This window comes from Pseudophryne corroboree, chromosome 6 (genome assembly GCF_028390025.1).
Source record: "Pseudophryne corroboree isolate aPseCor3 chromosome 6, aPseCor3.hap2, whole genome shotgun sequence".
Taxonomy (NCBI): Eukaryota; Metazoa; Chordata; class Amphibia; order Anura; family Myobatrachidae; genus Pseudophryne; species Pseudophryne corroboree.
The window spans coordinates 2,522,432-2,543,850 of record NC_086449.1 but is presented as its reverse complement, the minus strand read 5'-3'; the positions used below and the strand labels follow the sequence as shown (position 1 = coordinate 2,543,850).

At 41.5% G+C, this 21,419-nt stretch overlaps 1 pseudogene; it reads left to right on the top strand.

The window, feature by feature from the left end:
• Positions 1-1,581: 1,581 nt before the first annotated feature.
• Positions 1,582-3,439, top strand: LOC134935855 (E3 ubiquitin/ISG15 ligase TRIM25-like; annotated as a pseudogene).
• Positions 3,440-21,419: the final 17,980 nt, after the last annotated feature.

Here is a 21,419-nt window from a genome sequence, read left to right as displayed (position 1 = left end):
CATTTACAAACACGTCTAAATTGGGACTGGTTATGGATATCAGTATATTGGCACATACAATGGTTCACGTGAGGTGATGCGGTTTTATTATTATACTAATGTTTCATCTATTTACCAATTGGGTTTTTTATGATAATAAATAGTTTTTATATTATATTATTTTGCGATCTCTTGTATAGTTAAGTCTATATGTTCATTACATTTATCTTCCCAGTTATTTCAGATTACTGTGTGAGAGCTGCAAAAATAAGTTACATATATTAGTGCGGTTATTTCCTATCAATAGCGCCTGTACTGAATTTTCCTATTTGGTACATTTGGTATACGTTTATTGTATGAAATGTGTGTTGAATATATCTTTTTGGCTTGTCTGTGTGAATGCGTATGCTACCATATATATCGCTGCGCACAGAGACCCATCTGTTTGGAGTTTGTATGTGATGTGTATGTAATATTTTTTATTTCGACATATGTGACCACGCCCCCTCACACCACATGACCACGCCCATTTTCCGTCACTCAGTATCTTTAAGAAAATATTTCTACTTGCACCACTGGTCCCCTGTATAATCTGAGTTCCTGCTATACAGGTCTTACACCTGCTGGGATATCTGTTTCTCCTGTTACCATTATTATTGTATATCCAGTTTGTCTGCATTCCTAAATTACTTTCTAACCAGCCACCCGCGTAGTACTTCTGTATACTGCACTAACACTAGAGATGAGCGGGTTCGGTTTTACTCGGTTCTCAACCGTCATCTTATTGCCTCACAGACGTCACGTGTTTTGGATAGCCAATAAGAAACTTCAGATAAAATCGAACTGGTGTTAATTCTGGCGTTACATCCGAACCCGCTCATCTCTAACTAAAACTTTGATCTGCAACATCTTGTACATTTTATTTATCTAAATATAAGGGAGGGCACCAATATTTATCTTGCCTCCGGGCAACTAGGGCAAACTTACGCCACTGGCAGCAGGGAAGAGAAATTTCCCTCCACTGCTGCTCTCAGAGGCCTCTGCCTCCCTGCACCATCCCCTCAGTGTTGCCGTGCTGCCAATTACTGCTGATCGGTCAGCATGGCAGGACCCCCAACCCCCAGCGGCGGCAGACAGTAGCAGCCACTGGAAAGTGTAAATCATCACCCCAAAGCCCCCCCCCGTGTACCTGGCAGCTGTCCGGGCTCTAAAAACTTGCGATGGTCGCGATGTTCCGATGGACCCGATGTTCCGATGTTTGAAAAATGTATTAAAATTGTTTTTATTTTACTTAACTAAAATCATTTTGGATAGGGTTAAATTTATGTTCACCTAATTCACTCATTAAAAAAACAACAATTTCTGATTGTTTTTTTGGGGAAAAAACATCAGTTAAGTGGTTAAATGACCTTTATTGTTTTCTATATAAGTACATTTCCTGCATGATGTCCCTTTATGTATTATCTGTGTCCCTTAGTGTAACTGAGCCTGTAGCTATAATGTGAGTGACAGCTCAGCCTCGCCCTGTGTGCAGAATGTGACCCCCCCTTGGTGTCTGAGTGTCAGAGACTTTCACTTTCATTTCCCCTTCCTGCTGCAGCGATGGCGTCTGCTGATGTGAGACGGGAGCTGGACTGTTCCATCTGCCTGAGCATTTATACAGATCCTGTAACCCTGAGATGTGGCCACAACTTCTGCCGGGTCTGTATTGATCGTGTGCTGGATACACAGGAGGGGGCTGGAGTATATACCTGTCCTGACTGCAGAGCAGAGTGTCAGGAGCGTCCTGCACTGCAGAGGAACATAACGCTGTGTAACATAGTGGGGAGTTTCCTGTCTACTCGGCCAGATCAGGAGGAGACTGGGATCTTCTGCTCTTACTGTGTGGACTCTCCTGTACCTGCTGCTAAATCCTGTCTGCTGTGTGAGGCTTCTCTGTGTGATAAACACCTGAGAGTACACAGCAAGTCACCAGAACACGTCTTATCTGATCCCACCACTGCCCTGGGGAACAGGAAATGCTCCGTCCATACGGAGATCTACAAGTATTACTGCACTGAGGACGCTGCCTGTATCTGTGCGTCCTGCTGTCTGATCGGGGAGCACAGAGGACATAAGATGGAGTCGCTGGATGAGGCCTCTGAGAAGAAGAAGGAGAAGCTGAGGAATGTTCTGCAGAAACTGACCACAAAGAGAGCGGAGGCTGAGAAAAGAGCCCAGAGTCTGCAGGAGCGGAGGAGAGAAGATCAGGGAAAAGCAGCGGGTGTAATAGAGACAGTCACTGCCCTGTTTAGAGACATCAGGAGACAGCTGGAAGACCTGGAGAAGAGAGTCCTGAGTGAGATCTCCAGGCAGGAGCAGCGCGTTTCACTCTCAGTCTCTGATCTGATCCAGCAGCTGGAAATAAAGAAGGACGAGCTGTCCGGGAAGATGCGTCACATTGAGGAGCTGTGTAACATGTCTGATCCAGTGACTGTCATACAGGAACCAGACACAGGTGACTTGTGTGATACTGAGGACACAGAGAGACATGATACCCAGGTCCGTGGTGCAGGAGATCTGGATGTGGGTCTGATCTCAGGGACATTACACACACTATCTGATATAATAGCAGGTATAAATACAGGGATCTATGTGCAGGAGGCTGCAGACATATTACTGGATGTAACCACAGCTGGTGATACAGAGTCTGATATAATAACAGGGATAAATACAGGGATCTATGTGCAGGAGGCTACAGACATATTACTGGATGTAACCACAGCTGGTGATACAGAGTCTGATATAATAACAGGGATAAATACAGGGATCTATGTGCAGGAGGCTGCAGACATATTACTGGATGTAACCACAGCTTGTGATACAGAGTCTGATATAATAACAGGTATAAATACAGGGATCTATGTGCAGGAGGATACAGACATATTACTGGATATAACCACAGCTAGTGATTATATACAGATATCAGGTGACAGGAAAACTGCATCCAGGTCAGATATAAACCAGAATCACCCAGTAACACCAGAGAGATTTGAGTGTCCTCAGGTAATAAGCAGCAGGAGATTCTCCTCAGGGCGACATTACTGGGAGGTGGATGTCAGTAAGTCAGTGATATGGAGGGTGGGGATGTGTTACCCCAGTATAGACAGGAGAGGAGCTCAGTCACTCATTGGATATAATAACAAGTCCTGGTGTGTGCGGAGGTATAATAATCAGTACTCAGTGAGACATGACGGTACAGAGACCCAGTTACCTGACAATATCCCCTGTGACAGAATGAGGGTGTATCTGGATTATGAGGCAGGACAGATATCCTTTTATTCTCTGTGTGACCCCATCAGACACTTACACACCTACACTGCCGCCCTCACTGAGCCCCTCCATGCTGCATTACTTGTATGGGCCGGGTGTATAACAATATGTGGGGGAGTCAGGAGCTGGGAGACATTACCATAAAGAATCTGCCCAGAGACTGGTGACATCACAGGCAGGGGAATATGATTGGGGGAACATTCAGCCAATAGAATGATGTATTGGGTGGAGCTACAGCTGAGCCCCTCCCCCTGTGTAACCATGTGACCAGTGTGTGGGCGTGTTCCCATGTTGGTGTGTTATGCTGGGTACACACTGACAGACATATCACCCAATACAAGATAACGAATACTCTAGAATATGTGCGCACTAGATTAGGGTGCAGCTACACAATACACATAAGTGTGCATCCAAAAACACACTAAAAACAATTGTACAGAGGAAATGAATGTGTATCATTTGTAGCGCTCTCCAATCACCACATTTACACCCATAACACCAATGTGTACCAAATACAGTCACAAAAATGATTCACCATTTGTAAGAGGGGATGACCTCTAACCTCCCTTGAAGTGGGTCAGGTCACAAGATACCACAGAATCCTCTTTTTAGATAGAAAAACTGCTAGCTGTCTCCAATGCTGATAGGAAACCTGCAAAATACGTGTCTCCTTTCCCTTCACGGGCAGAATTGAGGAGACACTTAGAAAATGGCCGACAGTGTAGCAATCCTTTAAAATTAAGACACAATTTATTTTACAGATTGCATTTACAAACACAGAATTAAAAACAGCATGTCAGACAGATTCCATTGGACATATCACCAATCCTATGTAGTCTTCTCTCCGGGGGATTCCTAGGACACCGGATGGACAATAGGTGAACAGGTTACCGGGCTCCGGATGCATAGCTCCACATATGCAAGGATAGTCCCCCAAAGGATAGATGAGTCCAAAAGTCCACGGAAAAACGAGAAACGCTCTACGCGTTTCGGACACATGGTCCTTCGTTAGAAACGCGTAGAGCGTGTCTCGTTTTTCCGTGGACTTTTGGACTCATCTATCCTTTGGGGGACTATTCTTGCATATGTGGAGCCATGCATCCGGAGCCCGGTAACCTGTTCACCTATTGTCCATCCGGTGTCTCAATTTTAAAGGATTGCTACACTGTGTCTGCCGTTTTCTAAGTGTCTCCTCAATTCTGCCCGTGAAGGGAAAGGAGATGTGATCAACTATATATCCTGTTACAGCTAACTGGTCTTTAAGTAGTGTGTAAGGACACTAGAAACACACCTGTTCCCTCTAATTAATGAATGAGATCTATTGGTGGAGATCGGTTTAAATAGGAGGGTGATAAGACATGCTGGATACCTTCTGAGGAAACCGTTAAAAAGATACAACGGAGAAACGCGTCAAGGACGATCCATCATCTGGACTTTGAAACCTATATACACCTGGGGTATTGTTTCTATCTTCCAAACCACAGCACAAGCACTGGATATTATCTTCAGCAAAGGAAAAAGGTGGAGCGGCATCTAACAAGGAGAGGCAAGGCAGCGTGCAGCTGCAGCCGGATGCCACGATCCACACAAACACAGTGCTTACCCCGGCTGGGGACAAAGAGGAGGTGACGGGCTCTGGTAACTAAGCGACTCCGGCGAAAGGTACATCCAGCGGCGGGCTGCCGCAGCCGGGCACTGCTTTTTTACTTTGAACTGCATACCTGCAAGTGACTGTGAGGAGGTGAGATTACAAACATATTAATCACCTGTTGTTTGGCAGCAATAATTGTCATAATTGTGCCTACTAAGGAACAATATCCCAGGAATTACAAGTCTATATAGTAAAGTACAAACGCTAATCTATATTCTGCATATATAGAAAACGGAGGGTTCTATCAACAAACAGATCTCTCAATATACTCCATAGTTATATCTATCTAAGTAATATACACAGGAGACTTCTGATTTGTTCCCGTTTGGATTACAAGTATTTTAGCTACAACAGTGGAAATAACAACAAAGAAGTTATAACATCTTTTCCATCCAGGTATCAGCTGGCCATAGATGGAAACTAAAGACTGTCAAGTGCTTAAAAAATGACACCTTTGTAGCAATATAATTACACATTTATACCTTAGTGTTTCAAAGTAACCATTTGGTGTTTTATACAAGTGTGTGTTGAATTAATCAAAGCAGAGTTCTTTGTATTATATTTTATTGTTTAATAAATGTTATAAAGATAATGCGCTCTCTGAGAGATATATATGTATATATGCTCAAAAAAGATCTTTCCCTGACTTGCGCATGCGCAGTCAGTAATGTGAGAAGGGACAGTGAAAAACCGGGAGGGCTAGCACAGATTGCGGGGCAGCGGGAGGTTAAAGTAAAAAACGGGAGCCTACCGCTAAATGCGGGAGAGTAGGCAAGCCTGCCACACAGCTATTAGGCTCCCGCTGCTCCCCCCCTCCCCCCTCCTGCTGCATCTTGTACCTAGGTTCATTTCTTCACCCCCCCCCCCCCCCACAGCTATTAGGCTCCCGCTGCTCCCCCCTCCCCCCTCCTGCTGCATCTTGTACCTAGGTTCATTTCTTCACCCCCCCCCCCCACAGCTATTAGGCTCCCGCTGCTCCCCCCTCCCCCCTCCTGCTGCATCTTGTACCTAGGTTCATTTCTTCACCCCCACCCCCCCACAGCTATTAGGCTCCCGCTGCTCCCCCCTCCCCCCTCCTGCTGCATCTTGTACCTAGGTTCATTTCTTCACCCCCCCCCCCCCACAGCTATTAGGCTCCCGCTGCTCCCCCCTCCTGCTGCATCTTGTACCTAGGTTCATTTCTTCACCCCCCCCCCCCCCCCCTCTGCTGCTGCCTCTTCTTATTACCAGCTCCCCCACAGCTATTAGGCTCCCGCTGCTCCCCCCTCCTGCTGCATCTTGTACCTAGGTTCATTTCTTCACCCCCCCCTCTGCTGCTGCCTCTTCTTATTACCAGCTCCCCCACAGCTATTAGGCTCCCGCTGCTCCCCCCTCCTGCTGCATCTTGTACCTAGGTTCATTTCCCCCCCCCCCCCCTCTGCTGCTGCCTCTTCTTATTACCAGCTCCCTCACAGCTATTAGGGTCCCGCTGCTCCCCCCCTCCCCCCTCCTGCTGCATCTTGTACCTAGGTTCATTTCTTCACCCCCCCCCCCCCCCCCTCTGCTGCTGCCTCTTCTTATTACCAGCTCCCTCACAGCTATTAGGGTCCCGCTGCTCCCCCCCTCCCCCCTCCTGCTGCATCTTGTACCTAGGTTCATTTCTTCACCCCCCCCCCCCCCCCCTCTGCTGCTGCCTCTTCTTATTACCAGCTCCCTCACAGCTATTAGGGTCCCGCTGCTCCCCCCCTCCCCCCTCCTGCTGCATCTTGTACCTAGGTTCATTTCTTCACCCCCCCCCCCCCCCCCCTGCTGCTGCCTCTTCTTATTACCAGCTCCCCCACAGCTATTAGGCTCCCGCTGCTCCCCCCTCCTGCTGCATCTTGTACCTAGGTTCATTTCTTCACCCCCCCCCCCCCCTCTGCTGCTGCCTCTTCTTATTACCAGCTCCCCCACAGCTATTAGGCTCCCGCTGCTCCCCCCCTCCTGCTGCATCTTGTACCTAGGTTCATTTCTTCACCCCCCCCCCCCACAGCTATTAGGCTCCCGCTGCTCCCCCCTCCTGCTGCATCTTGTACCTAGGTTCATTTCTTCACCCCCCCCCCCCCCCACACAGCTATTAGGCTTCCGCTGCTCCCCCCTCCTGCTGCATCTTGTACCTAGGTTAATTTCTTCTCTCCCTCCCCCCCCCCCCCCCCGCAATTGGGCTCCCACATGTTGCGGCCCCCCCTTTCCTTCATATTGTTACCAGCTCCCCCCCCCCCCCCCCTCGATCAGGAGCACGGTCACCCAGGGCCAGGAGAGTACTAGGAGGACATCTCCTTAATGTATATAACATTGCATCCTTAACACTGACTGCTCTTCTACCAACTTCTCCCTGCAGTCCTGATGTGCCCCCCTTCCCCCGTACCACGGATATTGGGCTCCTGCATGATGATTACCCCCCCCCCTCCCCCCGCGATTTTTCCCTCTTCCCCCAGGTGCGTTTAGTCTCCAACATGTTACCCACTGCCCCCGCATCTTGTTACCTGATCCCCCCCTCTACCCCCACGATTAGGCCCCCAATTGTTTCCTGCGATTGGGCTCCAGCACCATGTTACGCACCCTCCCCACCCACAATAAGGCTCCTGCATGTTACCTGATCTCCCCGACGGGATTGGAATCTCACATGTTATTGCTCCCCCCTGTGATTAGGCTCCTGCATCATGTTACGCACTCCCCCGTGATCGGGCCCCCACATGTTACTCCAGAGCCGGCCCTACCCAATATGATGCCCTAGGCAAGATTTTGGCTCGTGCCCCCTAGCACCAACGCTAGTTCCGCCTCTGACCCTGCACCCCTTTCCCAGCACCATCGCCCCTCACCTATACCAGTCCTTATTTTGGTTTTCCTACCCCCGGTAATTTAAATAAGGCGCACAGCCCAAAAAGGTATGTGTTCTTGCTGGGAAGGGGCATGGCCACACAATAGTGCCCCCAATTAAAATTATGCCACACAGTACTGCAACTTTGTTCACAATTAATCATGCGATCCCTTATTCACATTACATCACACCGTAGTACCACTTTACCTTATATACGTTACTCCTCACAGTAGTGCCCCTTATTCACATAACATCACACTGAATTGCTCCTTATTCACATTACGCCACACCATATTGCTCCTTATTCATATTACATCATACCATATTGCTCTTTGGCCCTCATTCCGAGTCGTTCGCTCGTTCTTTTTCATCGCATCGCAATGAAAATCCGCTTAGTACGCATGCGCAATATTCGCACTGCGACTGCGCCAAGTAATTTAACAATGAAGATAGTATTTTTACTCACGGCTTTTTCTTCGCTCCGGCGATCGTAGTGTGATTGACAGGAAATGGGTGTTACTGGGCGGAAACACGGCGTTTTATGGGCGTGTGGATGAAAACGCTACCGTTTCCGGAAAAAACGCAGGAGTGGCCGGAGAAACGGGGGAGTGTCTGAGCGAACGCTGGGTGTGTTTGTGACGTCAAACCAGGAACGACAAGCACTGAAATGATCGCACTGGCAGAGTAAGGTTGAAGTTACTCAGAAACTGCTAAGTCGTTTGTAATCGCAATATTGCGAATACATCGGTCGCAAATTTAAGAAGCTAAGATACACTCCCAGTAGGCGTAGGCTTAGCGTGTGTAACTCTGCTAAAATCGCCTTGCGACCGATCAACTCGGAATGAGGGCCTTTATTCACATTACACTACACAGTAGTGCCCTTTCTATACACATTTGCTGCACATTATTAATGCATTATACACATGAAATGCACAATGACTGTTACACATATGCTGAACATTATTGCACAACCAACACATTCACACACACAACACTCACCCAGCCGCTAACAATGTGACCTCTGCCTCTGCTTGGATACATAAATCTTACACCATGCAGCAGAAGATGCCTGGAGCGAGTCAACTGGTAGCTCTGCTAACGTCGGGTGCCTGTTTTTGATGAAAATGCATCTTATTTGCATTGCTATGTAGCTAGGATGCACAAGCAGCTTCTCCTGATTAAAATGATATGCGGCATGCCTATATACTGTGTGTGACTGTGGTTGTATCTGCATACAAAATGCTACACACAGAATATAGGCATGCTGCATATCATTTTAATCAGCAGAAGCTGCTGGTGCCCCTAGGCATATCAGATGCCCTAGGCAATTGCCTAGTTTGCCTATACCTAGGGCCGGCTCTGTGTTACTCGCTCCTACCCCTCCCAAATCGCGATTGAGTACTAGCAGGTGGACGGCTGGAGGCTCTACTGGCTCTTTCTGTATAATATAACAGGTAACAATAGAAATGCTTTTATCCAAACTGGATTATTAAATAAAGCATACTGTATACACTGAACTAAAATAAATACACAATTACACTATGTATGGATGAATGTGATTGAATGATAAATAATGTACCTTGAAAGTGTGCAGACTCAAGTCATCATATTTTTTTTTTGTATAAATTAATTTTAATTAAGGGCACTTTAAAAGACCATTGAATAACATAAAATTATAATATAGTATCTGCGCACTCATCGCTACATGAGCCCCATGACATCTATAAAACTATATGAAGAGTTGTATGATCAGGTTCAGTATGTTATTCCTATGGACGGGATGCCGGTGGTCAAAATACCGACAGCGGCATCCCGACCATTGGAATCCCGACAGCCCCCTGGAAAGTACCGTAACCCTCCCCTGCCTCCTATCTTAACCCTCCCTTGTGTGTGCCCAAACCTAACCCTCCCCGATGGTGCCTAACCCCCCCTTCCTTGCTGCCTAAACCTAACCCTCTCCACTTGGTGCCTAACCCTAACCCTCCCTTCCCCACTGCCTAAACCTAACCCTCCCTCCCCGGGTACATAACTAGACCCTTTCTGTACCTGCACCCTAACTCCCCTTCTAATGCCTACCACTGGATGAACAATTGGGATTCCGGCTGTCTGTATTTCGACGGGATTTAGACGCTGGGTTTATAGCATGCCTCTGGATTCCGGCGTCAGTATATCAACCGCTGGGATCCCGTCCTTTGGGATCTTAACTGCATCCCGTAGGATCGTCTATTGGTGGTCATTCCGACCTGATCGCACGCTGCAGTTGTTCGCAGTGGTGCGATCAGGCCTGAACTGCGCATGCGCCGCGGCCGCAATGCGCAGGCATGCCATTGACTGGCGACGGGGGACGCTGGGCAGCGTGGGTCCTTGCGAAGAAAATGAACGCAGTTGCGATCGCAAGGTGATTGACAGCAGGAAGGCACGTGTGGGTGGCATGGAAAACGCAGGCGTGTCCAGGCGTTTGCAGAGCGGGTGTTTGACGTCAAATCCGGGACCGGACAGGCTGAAGTGATCGCAGCGGCTGAGTAAGTTCTGAGCAACTCAGAAACTGCACAAATTTTTGGGCTTCGCTCCCCTGCAAATGTGATCGCACACTTGCGCAGCTAAAATACACCCCCCCTATGGGCGGCGACTATCTGATCGCACGGCTGCAAAAAACTGCTACCGTGCCATCAACTCGGAATGAGGGCCATTGAATTTCACTTTATTATTTTATTTCAGGAATATATTGTGGACAAATGACTTATACCAATATGGTTGTTATCAAGTGTATAATTATAAATAAAGGAAATGCCAATGGAGCCATTTATCAATATTTCAGTGTTGTGAAATAATAAAGGTCCATACACACGGTGAGATGCGGCCTATGCCCGATTCTCACTATGCGACAGGGGCTGGGTCGGCACATAGTCAGTATCGCAAGCACACTCATTATGTGTGTATACACCATAACATACCACACTCATTATGTGTGTATACACCATAACATACCACACTCATTATGTGTGTATACACCATAACATACCACACTCATTATGTGTATATACACCATAACATACCACACTCATTATGTGTATATACACCATAACATACCACACTCATTATGTGTGTATACACCGTAACATACCACACTCATTATGTGTGTATACACCATAACATACCACACTCATTATGTGTGTATACACCATAACATACCACACTCATTATGTGTGTATACACCATAACATACCACACTCATTATGTGTGTATACACCATAACATACCACACTCATTATGTGTGTATACACCATAACATACCACACTCATTATGTGTGTATACACCATAACATACCACACTCATTATGTGTATACACCATAACATACCACACTCATTATGTGTGTATACACCATAACATACCACACTCATTATGTGTGTATACACCATAACATACCACACTCATTATGTGTGTATACACCATAACATACCACACTCATTATGTGTGTATACACCATAACATACCACACTCATTATGTGTGTATACATCATAACATAGCACACTCATTATGTGTGTATACACCATAACATACCACACTCATTATGTGTGTATACATCATAACATAGCACACTCATTATGTGTGTATACACCATAACATACCACACTCATTATGTGTGTATACACCATAACATACCACACTCATTATGTGTGTATACACCATAACATACCACACTCATTATGTGTGTATACACCATAACATACCACACTCATTATGTGTGTATACACCATAACATACCACACTCATTATGTGTGTATACACCATAACATACCACACTCATTATGTGTGTATACACCATAACATACCACACTCATTATGTGTGTATACACCATAACATACCACACTCATTATGTGTGTATACACCATAACATACCACACTCATTATGTGTGTATACACCATAACATACCACACTCATTATGTGTGTATACACCATAACATACCACACTCATTATGTGTGTATGCACCATAACATACCACACTCATTATGTGTGTATACACCATAACATACCACACTCATTATGTGTGTATACACCATAACATACCACACTCATTATGTGTGTATACACCATAACATACCACACTCATTATGTGTGTATACACCATAACATACCACACTCATTATGTGTGTATACACCATAACATACCACACTCATTATGTGTGTATACACCATAACATACCACACTCATTATGTGTGTATACACCATAACATACCACACTCATTATGTGTGTATACACCATAACATACCACACTCATTATGTGTGTATACACCATAACATACCACACTCATTATGTGTGTATACACCATAACATACCACACTCATTATATGTGTATACACCATAACATACCACACTCATTATGTGTGTATACACCATAACATACCACACTCATTATGTGTATATACACCATAACATACCACACTCATTATGTGTATACACCATAACATACCACACTCATTATGTGTGTATACACCATAACATACCACACTCATTATGTGTGTATACACCACAACATACCACACTCATTATGTGTGTATACACCATAACATACCACACTCATTATGTGTATACACCATAACATACCACACTCATTATGTGTGTATACACCATAACATACCACACTCATTATGTGTGTATACACCATAACATACCACCCTCATTATGTGTATACACCATAACATACCACACTCATTATGTGTATACACCATAACATACCACACTCATTATGTGTGTATACACCATAACATACCACACTCATTATGTGTGTATACACCATAACATACCACCCTCATTATGTGTATACACCATAACATACCACACTCATTATGTGTATACACCATAACATACCACACTCATTATGTGTGTATACACCATAACATACCACACTCATTATGTGTGTATACACCACAACATACCACACTCATTATGTGTGTATACACCATAACATACCACACTCATTATGTGTGTATACACCATAACATACCACACTCATTATGTGTGTATACACCATAACATACCACACTCATTATGTGTGTATACACCATAACATACCACACTCATTATGTGTGTATACACCATAACATAGCACACTCATTATGTGTGTATACACCATAACATACCACACTCATTATGTGTGTATACACCATAACATACCACACTCATTATGTGTATACACCATAACATACCACACTCATTATGTGTGTATACACCATAACATACCACACTCATTATGTGTGTATACACCATAACATACCACACTCATTATGTGTATACACCATAACATACCACACTCATTATGTGTGTATACACCATAACATACCACACTCATTATGTGTGTATACACCATAACATACCACACTCATTATGTGTGTATACAGCATAACATACCACACTCATTATGTGTGTATACACCATAACATACCACACTCATTATGTGTATACACCATAACATACCACACTCATTATGTGTGTATACACCATAACATACCACACTCATTATGTGTGTATACACCATAACATACCACACTCATTATGTGTATACACCATAACATACCACACTCATTATGTGTATACACCATAACATACCACACTCATTATGTGTGTATACACCATAACATACCACACTCATTATGTGTGTATACACCATAACATACCACACTCATTATGTGTATACACCATAACATACCACACTCATTATGTGTGTATACACCATAACATACCACACTCATTATGTGTATACACCATAACATACCACACTCATTATGTGTGTATACACCATAACATACCACACTCATTATGTGTGTATACACCACAACATACCACACTCATTATGTGTGTATACACCATAACATACCACACTCATTATGTGTGTATACACCATAACATACCACACTCATTATGTGTGTATACACCATAACATACCACACTCATTATGTGTGTATACACCATAACATACCACACTCATTATGTGTGTATACACCATAACATAGCACACTCATTATGTGTGTATACACCATAACATACCACACTCATTATGTGTGTATACACCATAACATACCACACTCATTATGTGTATACACCATAACATACCACACTCATTATGTGTGTATACACCATAACATACCACACTCATTATGTGTGTATACACCATAACATACCACACTCATTATGTGTATACACCATAACATACCACACTCATTATGTGTATACACCATAACATACCACACTCATTATGTGTGTATACACCATAACATACCACACTCATTATGTGTGTATACACCATAACATACCACACTCATTATGTGTATACACCATAACATACCACACTCATTATGTGTGTATACACCATAACATACCACACTCATTATGTGTGTATACACCATAACATACCACACTCATTATGTGTGTATACAGCATAACATACCACACTCATTATGTGTGTATACACCATAACATACCACACTCATTATGTGTGTATACACCATAACATACCACACTCATTATGTGTGTATACACCATAACATACCACACTCATTATGTGTGTATACACCATAACATACCACACTCATTATGTGTGTATACACCATAACATAGCACACTCATTATGTGTGTATACACCATAACATAGCACACTCATTATGTGTGTATACACCATAACATACCACACTCATTATGTGTGTATACACCATAACATACCACACTCATTATGTGTGTATACAGCATAACATACCACACTCATTATGTGTGTATACACCATAACATACCACACTCATTATGTGTGTATACACCATAACATACCACACTCATTATGTGTGTATACACCATAACATACCACACTCATTATGTGTGTATACACCATAACATACCACACTCATTATGTGTGTATACACCATAACATACCACACTCATTATGTGTGTATACACCATAACATACCACACTCATTATGTGTATACACCATAACATACCACACTCATTATGTGTATACACCATAACATACCACACTCATTATGTGTATACACCATAACATACCACACTCATTATGTGTATACACCATAACATACCACACTCATTATGTGTGTATACACCATAACATACCACACTCATTATGTGTATACACCATAACATACCACACTCATTATGTGTGTATACACCATAACATACCACACTCATTATGTGTGTATACACCATAACATACCACACTCATTATGTGTGTATACACCATAACATACCACACTCATTATGTGTGTATACACCATAACATACCACACTCATTATGTGTGTATACACCATAACATACCACACTCATTATGTGTGTATACACCATAACATACCACACTCATTATGTGTGTATACACCATAACATACCACACTCATTATGTGTATACACCATAACATACCACACTCATTATGTGTGTATACACCATAACATAGCACACTTATTATGTGTGTATACACCATAACATACCACACTCATTATGTGTGTATACACCATAACATACCACACTCATTATGTGTGTATACACCATAACATACCACACTCATTATGTGTGTATACACCATAACATACCACACTCATTATGTGTATACACCATAACATAGCACACTCATTATGTGTGTATACACCATAACATACCACACTCATTATGTGTGTATACACCATAACATACCACACTCATTATGTGTGTATACACCATAACATACCACACTCATTATGTGTGTATACACCATAACATACCACACTCATTATGTGTGTATACACCATAACATACCACACTCATTATGTGTGTATACACCATAACATACCACACTCATTATGTGTGTATGCACCATAACATACCACACTCATTATGTGTGTATGCACCATAACATACCACACTCATTATGTGTGTATACACCATAACATACCACACTCATTATGTGTATACACCATAACATACCACACTCATTATGTGTATACACCATAACATACCACACTCATTATGTGTATACACCATAACATACCACACTCATTATGTGTGTATACACCATAACATACCACACTCATTATGTGTGTATACACCATAACATACCACACTCATTATGTGTGTATACACCATAACATACCACACTCATTATGTGTGTATACACCATAACATACCACACTCATTATGTGTGTATACATCATAACATACCACACTCATTATGTGTATACACCATAACATACCACACTCATTATGTGTGTATACAGCATAACATACCACACTCATTATGTGTGTATACACCATAACATACCACACTCATTATGTGTGTATACACCATAACATAGCACACTCATTATGTGTGTATACACCATAACATACCACACTCATTATGTGTGTATACACCATAACATACCACACTCATTATGTGTGTATACACCATAACATACCACACTCATTATGTGTGTATACACCATAACATACCACACTCATTATGTGTGTATACACCATAACATAGCACACTCATTATGTGTGTATACACCATAACATACCACACTCATTATGTGTGTATACACCATAACATACCACACTCATTATGTGTGTATACACCATAACATACCACACTCATTATGTGTATACACCATAACATACCACACTCATTATGTGTATACACCATAACATACCACACTCATTATGTGTGTATACACCATAACATACCACACTCATTATGTGTGTATACACCATAACATACCACACTCATTATGTGTGTATACACCATAACATACCACACTCATTATGTGTATACACCATAACATACCACACTCATTATGTGTGTATACACCATAACATACCACACTCATTATGTGTGTATACACCATAACATACCACACTCATTATGTGTGTATACACCATAACATACCACACTCATTATGTGTATACACCATAACATACCACACTCATTATGTGTGTATACACCATAACATACCACACTCATTATGTGTGTATACACCATAACATACCACACTCATTATGTGTGTATACACCATAACATACCACACTCATTATGTGTGTATACACCATAACATACCACACTCATTATGTGTGTATACACCATAACATACCACACTCATTATGTGTGTATACAGCATAACATACCACACTCATTATGTGTGTATACACCATAACATACCACACTCATTATGTGTGTATACACCATAACATACCACACTCATTATGTGTGTATACACCATAACATACCACACTCATTATGTGTGTATACACCATAACATACCACACTCATTATGTGTGTATACACCATAACATAGCACACTCATTATGTGTGTATACACCATAACATAGCACACTCATTATGTGTGTATACACCATAACATACCACACTCATTATGTGTGTATACACCATAACATACCACACTCATTATGTGTGTATACACCATAACATACCACACTCATTATGTGTGTATACACCATAACATACCACACTCATTATGTGTGTATACACCATAACATACCACACTCATTATGTGTGTATACACCATAACATACCACACTCATTATGTGTGTATACACCATAACATACCACACTCATTATGTGTGTATACACCATAACATACCACACTCATTATGTGTGTATACACCATAACATACCACACTCATTATGTGTGTATACACCATAACATACCACACTCATTATGTGTGTATACACCATAACATACCACACTCATTATGTGTGTATACACCATAACATACCACACTCATTATGTGTGTATACACCATAACATACCACACTCATTATGTGTGTATACACCATAACATACCACACTCATTATGTGTGTATACACCATAACATACCACACTCATTATGTGTGTATACACCATAACATACCACACTCATTATGTGTGTATACACCATAACATAGCACACTCATTATGTGTGTATACACCATAACATAGCACACTCATTATGTGTGTATACACCATAACATACCACACTCATTATGTGTGTATACACCATAACATACCACACTCATTATGTGTGTATACAGCATAACATACCACACTCATTATGTGTGTATACACCATAACATACCACACTCATTATGTGTGTATACACCATAACATACCACACTCATTATGTGTGTATACACCATAACATACCACACTCATTATGTGTGTATACACCATAACATACCACACTCATTATGTGTGTATACACCATAACATACCACACTCATTATGTGTGTATACACCATAACATACCACACTCATTATGTGTATACACCATAACATACCACACTCATTATGTGTATACACCATAACATACCACACTCATTATGTGTATACACCATAACATACCACACTCATTATGTGTATACACCATAACATACCACACTCATTATGTGTGTATACACCATAACATACCACACTCATTATGTGTATACACCATAACATACCACACTCATTATGTGTGTATACACCATAACATACCACACTCATTATGTGTGTATACACCATAACATACCACACTCATTATGTGTGTATACACCATAACATACCACACTCATTATGTGTGTATACACCATAACATACCACACTCATTATGTGTGTATACACCATAACATACCACACTCATTATGTGTGTATACACCATAACATACCACACTCATTATGTGTGTATACACCATAACATACCACACTCATTATGTGTGTATACACCATAACATACCACACTCATTATGTGTGTATACACCATAACATACCACACTCATTATGTGTATACACCATAACATACCACACTCATTATGTGTGTATACACCATAACATAGCACACTCATTATGTGTGTATACACCATAACATACCACACTCATGTGTGTATACACCATAACATACCACACTCATTATGTGTGTATACACCATAACATACCACACTCATTATGTGTGTATACACCATAACATACCACACTCATTATGTGTATACACCATAACATAGCACACTCATTATGTGTGTATACACCATAACATACCACACTCATTATGTGTGTATACACCATAACATACCACACTCATTATGTGTGTATACACCATAACATACCACACTCATTATGTGTGTATACACCATAACATACCACACTCATTATGTGTGTATACACCATAACATACCACACTCATTATGTGTGTATACACCATAACATACCACACTCATTATGTGTGTATACACCATAACATACCACACTCATTATGTGTGTATACACCATAACATACCACACTCATTATGTGTGTATACACCATAACATACCACACTCATTATGTGTGTATACACCATAACATACCACACTCATTATGTGTGTATACACCATAACATACCACACTCATTATGTGTGTATACACCATAACATACCACACTCATTATGTGTGTATACACCATAACATACCACACTCATTATGTGTGTATACACCATAACATACCACACTCATTATGTGTGTATGCACCATAACATACCACACTCATTATGTGTGTATACACCATAACATACCACACTCATTATGTGTGTATACACCATAACATACCACACTCATTATGTGTGTATACACCATAACATACCACACTCATTATGTGTGTATACACCATAACATACCACACTCATTATGTGTGTATACACCATAACATACCACACTCATTATGTGTATACACCATAACATACCACACTCATTATGTGTATACACCATAACATACCACACTCATTATGTGTATACACCATAACATACCACACTAATTATGTGTGTATACACCATAACATACCACACTCATTATGTGTGTATACACCATAACATACCACACTCATTATGTGTGTATACACCATAACATAGCACACTCATTATGTGTGTATACACCATAACATACCACACTCATTATGTGTGTATACACCATAACATACCACACTCATTATGTGTGTATGCACCATAACATACCACACTCATTATGTGTGTATACACCATAACATAGCACACTCATTATGTGTGTATGCACCATAACATACCACACTCATTATGTGTGTATGCACCATAACATACCACACTCATTATGTGTGTATACACCATAACATAGCACACTCATTATGTGTGTATACACCATAACATAGCACACTCATTATGTGTGTATGCACCATAACATACCACACTCATTATGTGTGTATACACCATAACATAGCACACTCATTATGTGTGTATACACCATAACATACCACACTCATTATGTGTGTATACACCATAACATACCACAATCATTATGTGTGTATACACCATAACATAGCACACTCATTATGTGTGTATACACCATAACATACCACACTCATTATGTGTGTATACACCATAACATACCACACTCATTATGTGTGTATACACCATAACATACCACACTCATTATGTGTGTATACACCATAACATACCACACTCATTATGTGTGTATACACCATAACATACCACACTCATTATGTGTCTATACACCATAACATACCACACTCATTATGTGTGTATACACCATAACATACCACACTCATTATGTGTGTATACACCATAACATACCACACTCATTATGTGTGTATACACCATAACATACCACACTCATTACGTGTGTATACACCATAACATACCACACTCATTATGTGTGTATACACCATAACATACCACACTCATTATGTGTGTATACACCATAACATACCACACTCATTATGTGTATACACCATAACATACCACACTCATTATGTGTGTATACACCATAACATACCACACTCATTATGTGTGTATACACCATAACATACCACACTCATTATGTGTGTATACACCATAACATACCACACTCATTATGTGTGTATACACCATAACATACCACACTCATTATGTGTGTATACAGCATAACATACCACACTCATTATGTGTGTATACACCATAACATATCACACTCATTATGTGTGTATACACCATAACATACCACACTCATTACGTGTGTATACACCATAACATACCACACTCATTATGTGTGTATACACCATAACATACCACACTCATTATGTGTGTATACACCATAACATACCACACTCATTATGTGTGTATACACCATAACATACCACACTCATTACGTGTGTATACACCATAACATACCACACTCATTATGTGTGTATACACCATAACATACCACACTCATTATGTGTGTATACACCATAACATACCACACTCATTATGTGTATACACCATAACATACCACACTCATTATGTGTGTATACACCATAACATACCACACTCATTATGTGTGTATACACCATAACATACCACACTCATTATGTGTGTATACACCATAACATACCACACTCATTATGTGTGTATACACCATAACATACCACACTCATTATGTGTGTATACACCATAACATACCACACTCATTATGTGTGTATACACCATAACATACCACACTCATTATGTGTGTATACACCATAACATACCACACTCATTATGTGTGTATACACCATAACATACCACACTCATTATGTGTGTATACACCATAACATACCACACTCAATATGTGTGTATACACCATAACATACCACACTCATTATGTGTGTATACACCATAACATA